The 6,553-nt window shown below is 46.1% G+C and overlaps 1 long non-coding RNA gene across 1 annotated transcript; it reads left to right on the forward strand.

The window, feature by feature from the left end:
• The first annotated feature begins 1,029 nt into the window (after nucleotides 1–1,029).
• LOC121202553 (uncharacterized) lies at nucleotides 1,030–5,600 on the forward strand. The gene is made up of 3 exons (XR_005898263.2): nucleotides 1,030–1,319; nucleotides 1,646–1,805; nucleotides 2,073–5,600. It is a non-coding gene; the product is annotated as an uncharacterized LOC121202553 (long non-coding RNA).
• Nucleotides 5,601–6,553: the final 953 nt, after the last annotated feature.

Below are 6,553 nucleotides of genomic sequence, written 5' to 3' on the forward strand. Positions count from 1 at the left end.
GCCCGCATCACGCAGACCCCGAGGCTCCACGGTCCCACGAACCGGCAGACTAATCCACCAGGTCCCAAACGATCATCCTTCGGGCCAAAAACAAAGGTCAGCGGCTTCAGACGCAACATTGTTCTTAGACGTCTAACAGTTTGCAAGCAGACTGGACTGAGCGTTTGCTCCAAGATTAGCCGTGTCTTAGACAGCATCCTCTTTTCTGGCTGTGGGGGGGGCGCTAAAGAGGAGGGGGCGGCAGGAGAGATCAGCTTAACCGTCCTGCCTCTTATCCTCTCTTAGTAACCTACATTAAATTAAATGAGCACACGGCCAGCTGATATGTGTGAAAACCCTCCCAGATTACACAGCGGTAATTAATAGGAGTAGCCGAGATTACGGCGTGCGTGTGTCTGTGTGTGCGTTGGACCCCCGGTCTCGCTGCCGGACCCCCCCCACACACACACACACACCCGTACCACCTACTGGGAATCGTCTCGAGAAAAACCGGGGTTCGGTGCTGTTGCGTGTTTTCAGGCGCAGTAACGCGTAACGGGATGTCACACTGACGCAGGCAGCACCGTGACGTTCTGAATGCACAGCCGCATCTGTTCTCGCGAAGCATTTTGTTTTTTAAATGCACTATTATACGCAACATAAACCTAAAGCAGATAAGCTTTGGTGGTTTTGATAAGGTGCTGTGTTCCGCTTTCATCCCGTGCTTCAGAACATGTTGTAAAGGCCTTTCATCACGAGAGAGGAGGTTTTATAAACCGGTGACAGCTTAAGATCACGTGTATTGATCCTGACAGAAAATCATTCATCCCGACGTTTTCTGCTGGTCCTCGCGAACCCTCCCCAGATGAGCAAATGCAGCATTTATTACACAGTAACGCAAATAAAGCCGCGTGCGCACGCCGGAAGCGCGGCGGCACGCGCCCGATAAAAGGAGTTGCAGCAGCACAGGAAGTCACATAACGAGGGTTACTTCATTCTGTGTGAATCCAGATGGAAAAGATGTGCTTCACAGATCGCGGGGAAGGAAGACAGGGAGCGAGCAGCGCGACGTCAACACTTTCATGTCGTCCTTTCTCACTGTGATCCGAAATTTCATCAGCTGTGCCCCCAAAACACTTTTTTCACCTTAGATCCACTCTGTGCTTTTCAACTACAGGCAATTGATGCAGAGGAGCTGCTGCCGACGCTTTGGAGCTCCCTCTCGTGGAATCACTGCAAAGAGACGAGCAGCACGGCTGCTTTGTTCAGGCAGCTCAAACAGGGCAGAACAGGAAGTCCTGGGTTGAGGCGGGCGTCACCTCGCACATTGTGTGCTCAGGGTGAGTCGGGTGATGGGGAGGGAGTCCTGCACGAACCCATCGCCGTCTCCTCAAGTTCAGACCGAGGCGACCTGTGAGGAATAACACAATTTGGTTCTGTTGTGCCAGACGTGCCGGGTCGCTGGTTCCGGCGAGGGCATCGGTTCTGCTCGCGTGTCCGGCATTTGTTTTCCACACTGTGGTGCCGTTTGATAAAATAGGTGCCACTTTGCTTTTTTTAGGAGATAAATCAGGCGCTTAAAGATCTTAGAGCCCGGCCCTCTGTGCTCATCAGACTCCATCCTTAATTACATAATGGGATGAATTAATTGGCTCCATTAATCCAGGTGACCATCTGCTGGCCCGTCTCAGCTCAGACAGTGTCCTGTGACAGCGCACGCCGGTCCTCACCCGACCTTTGGTGCCGTCTATGACGCTGCGCGGGGCTCGTCTCACAACCGGCGCTTCCAGCGAGCCGCTCGAGCCGCTTCGAGGGGATCCGAGGAGGTAAAAGTGTGTTTTGCGAGGGGTTTATTTTGAACACGGGCGTCGGAGGGAGAGTGGCTGAGTGTGCGCACGCACTCCCCCGCACGCATCCCTCAACACAACCCGGCTGTCACACTGTAAACGGCGGGGAACAAAGCCACAACTTTGTGTCATGTCATTTCTGAATTGACAAAGCAGTGACTTTTTTCTCCTCTCTCTCTCTCTCTCTCTCTCTCTCTCTCTCGCTCTCTCTCTCTCCCTCTCTCTCTCCTCTTCCTCTCACTCCAGGGGCCTCAAGCTGCTATAGACTTTAATACATGTTGTTCAAATAAGTGCAGCTTAGAGCTCCACGCGCAGGCTCCGCAAGCTGGGAACAAAGACCTACCTCCACCTTCTCTCCAGCCTTTAAACTGGAAGTCAGCCACCTCCTAACTCACCAACAAACACAGTCACGATTCAAACAAAGCCACTTTTTATGTCTATTTGAATGTCCACATAACAGCAACGGCTCATTTCCTGCTGAAATACTTACATCAAATGTCAGCTGGTGATGGAAACTAGGTCCCAGCAGCCCTCTCATACTCAACCCTAATGATTCTAGTCCATACAGAAAGGATTAGTGGGTTTTTTTGTAAATTTAACACACTTCCTGTTTATTGTGAGCAGAAGCTGCTTGAGCCTGTCTCTGGTTTTGTAATGACTTTGTAACAACACACTCAATGCAGCTCTCTACTGAAACTAAGCGTAACTGTAACTTCTTCTGTTTATCACTATCTCAGCCAAGTCCGCTTTTAATACATACAAACATTTGTCATATATAAATAATGGCTCGTCATCAGCATCAGAGCCAGCGCACTGACTCTACTAAGACCGTGGCGACCGGAGCTGGGCGCGTGCGCCAGCAGAGGGCAGCACGCAGCCTCGTTCAGAGCCGTTCCAGGAGCAGTGGCCTCAGCTGTAGCTCTGTTTTCCGTTTAAGGCAATTGAAAAGCTGCTTATCCTGTAATATCAGCCTATTTACCTAAGATTTGCACAAAATGTGCAAGAACTATTTTCCTCCTGGGGCCACATGTCGTTTTCATTTCTGCTTAAAATGTCCTTGTCCTTCTTATTTCGCGCTCACATGGATAATAAGGACGGGGTTATGGAAACCACTTAGGAAAAGTGGTGATTTTGTGGTTTGTGCTGTCACTTGCATGGATCCGTAAGCTGCAGACAGCGGCGCACATGACAGTTGTGACACCGCGCGCACAAACCACTATGTATTCCTACGCCGTGCTGAGCTTTTCTTGCACTAAATAAATCCTTTTCTTTTAGGGCCATAATGAGCGGGAGGCATATAAAACTCTAAAGAGAAGGGAGAATTGAGACGCAATGCGATGAGATGGGAGAAGCAAGGGGAGAGAAGAGAGACTTGATGGCTGGTGCCAGATCTGTGGTACAGGCAGAGGGAAAGAGGGAGTGAGAGCTCCTCTAGTCTTAGCCCCATTTGAAACAGATGCTGTTTATAACCCAAAACCTTAATGGGGAGCTCTCTGGTCTGGTGCTGGCCTATGATCGCGTTCCAGCCTAGCTCCAGTGCCCATCTTTTTTTCTTGTATGGGGAAAAATGCCACAGGAAAAAAATATATCTACTCTCCCCCTCCTGTACCAGGGGCAGCTCCTCTGTGAAGCCCTAGATTTATCCAATCAAACCCCGCTCTCTGTGCTCACTTCAAATAGCCGCCCCCCTGACTCCAGCCCTGCACTAAAAGGAGCCCTCATCTTTCCTCTGACCACACAGCAATATGACCAAAGACATGCTTATTATTTTATAGACTGTGATCTCTGAGCGCGTGTTAAAACATAACCTAAAAGTGTGGATTTTCAGGTTACACGTGATCCCTTAATAAAATGCACCCAGCTGGTTGGCACCACGTTTTCAAATGGGAGCATCGGAAATAACGCAGGTTATAGGAGGATGAGGCAGCTGTTGGTTCTGCCCCCGTGTGCACGTGCACCCCAAGGTTTTGTGTGAAGCAAAAAATTTTTTATTTAAGCGCCTCACTAAAAACCAATTCAAGACTTATTTTGATTTCACAAACCTTTTAATCTACTCCCGGTGAGTGCACAAGATCAAAGAGGGAGCCGGCCACTTCTCATCATGCAAGAAATAACATTATATCTATTCCATTACTGGAAAACGTCGCCAAGATTAGGACAGATGATTACTCGTCTAGATGCTATTTCAAGCAGAGAATTAACTGGTATTTAGTTTTTGCCCACTGGTCACAGTGACAAAGTGTAATTTCGATCTTGGAATGCACATGTGAAGCAAAGCAGAATGACGGGAAGAAAATATCATCATTTGTCTTTTCTGCAGCTTTGCCCTAATAGCAAAGGCAGGAAATCCTTTTAACATGCTGTCCTGTGCGTCCTGGTCCATTTGCGTTGGGTTGTTTGCAAACAGCATTTTATGTTTTGATTAATTCTCCTGAGATGTGATTGCATGACATCAATTTTATTTCTGTGAATGTGTCTTTGAATTAGAAATAAAGCAGTTCTTTATAGTTTTATAAGTAAAATGTATAACATTAATGATGCCGTAATTGTTTTAATCACATTTTTATTGAACAAAATAAAAGACAAACTAATCCAATCTTCAACCCTGAAGAGGCCTTAAAGTTTAAGATAAGAAGAGAGAAGGCTTTTAGAGATTTAATACTGTGCTGGAAATGATGCCTGTCTGGACTGGAGGGCAGGACTGCACAGATCAAACATGGGTTAAAGGGCAGTTTAATGTTAATATCTGATGTGACTTTAAGACAGGTATCTGCCGGGACATAATTAGTATGACGTTGCAATCGTTGGAGCGAGCTGGGTTTCAGAGCACACAGCACACGGCACATTCACTCTGATTTATAGCAAACACTGAAAGCAAATGGGACACTGGGGGGAAATTACACACTATTATTCCTGGGCTTAAACGTGAAAACAGCTCCTTTCAAATAAAGACTAAACTCTGTCACTGCTGTGATCTCGAAGGTGATGAAACCTTCGATGGAAGTTGTAGGGGAGCTTGAACTCTTCCAGGATTAAAGGCGGTGGGGCCTGCGCTATTAAGGACAGCTTGACTAGAATGGGAAAATAAAAGATCTCGAGAACTTCTTCCTGTTTTGCCTTTTCTTTGCAACAGGAAAAGAAAGTTGCGGGCTCAGAAGCAGAACGTGGGAGCTTTGATGTAAACTTCGCCTTTTAAAGAATTCCTGTGTCATTTTTGTGTGCCGTGTGAAGTTAAAGGGTTTTTTTTGAGGCCACGTCATTTTTTTTCTTTACTGCTTGATGGAGTTCCACTGTTGCGCAGACTCCTCTATGAAACATCCGTGTTGATAAATCACAAATCTCCAAAGGCTCACCGGTCCATGCCGCTATTTCCACATTTTTTGTGTCATGAAGGCCCTTTAAGTATATAGAAAAACTGTGCCATTCAAATATTTTGATGCCTCTCTCCCCATAATTTACAACATAATTGTCTATTTTTTCCCATGCATTAGTCTGGGATCACAGACCCCCGAGGTTCAGACATCTCTTTTCTGAGCCCAGATCAAATAGAGCTAGCTAACCAACACACTGGATTCCCTCGCAAGGAAAACTGGGCTGCATAAATATGGATTTTAATCACTGCCCACTATTTATCTTTCTCCTCCACTCATCTTTTGATGTTTCCATATTTCCAGGCTATAATATGAGTAACATCCTAATCAGGGTGTGACAGGAAAATCACTGTATTTATATGATTTCCTTTAACTGTTGTTTCTTCAAAGTTTATATATTTGCATTTTTTTTATCCAGTGAGGTACATAAAGTTATCTCGGTGTCGTCTAAATACTGGGGAACTAAGTGCTTGGTGGAAGAAAAACTAACAATCTACAGCCAAGTGTCTGTGATTGACTTTTCTCATAGAGCCAGAGCACAGACAAAGGCTCAAAAGGGGGTCCAAGTGGGAAAGGCCTAAAAAATGTGCCCAGCAAGCTCCTTCAGTATTTTCCAGCCGCCTTTTGTGGCCACGGCCACATTTCTTGAATTGTCAGTGGCTCTCCGGCACCATCTATACACATCAGTCACAGGGGCTGTCTTATTTATTTTATCTGTTGTTCCCCCTCTTTTTCTTTGTTTTTGTTTCTTTTTTTACTGTCAGGTATTTAAGCAGCTTGCGGGTTTTATAGAGCCTGCTGAATGGTGTTGATGGTACCGGAGGCTCAATGGACAACATGTGACCCATCTTGACCAAAAGCTCCTTTATGCGCCGCCTCTCTTTGTAGTTTTGTTTTTGTTTGTCTGGGAGAAAAGAGAGAAAAGGCCACTTCATTGAGTAGGAGGTTACCAACTCGCTCTGTTAAGGTACTAGGGATTTCATTAGCCCCAGTCCAACAAGGCAATAAATAATAACTTCTGACCTTTGAAGTCTTACAAACTAAGGAGAAGAAAGCGAGAGCATCTAAGTAAAAGCTGACTCGAATCTATAGATACTTTTTTCCTGTAAACTTTCAGTTGATGCAGCCAGCCACAAACACGCGATCTCTGCTCAGTGCGGAGGAGAACAAGGTTCATTATGAAGTGTGCGAGAAATGATGCCTTCACGCTCCAGCACACATGTTTGCTCAGGGGTGATTAACTGCTCCCCCCATAGAGGAAATGCTGTATTACTTTAGCTACTGTGTTTCTGAGTTTCTGTGTTGTGTTGTGCTGAGCTGGGCTGCAGACTAAAAGGTTGTCCTGAGACTTGCAGG

This window comes from Betta splendens, chromosome 10 (assembly GCF_900634795.4).
Source record: "Betta splendens chromosome 10, fBetSpl5.4, whole genome shotgun sequence".
In the NCBI taxonomy this organism is placed as follows: domain Eukaryota; kingdom Metazoa; phylum Chordata; class Actinopteri; order Anabantiformes; family Osphronemidae; genus Betta; species Betta splendens.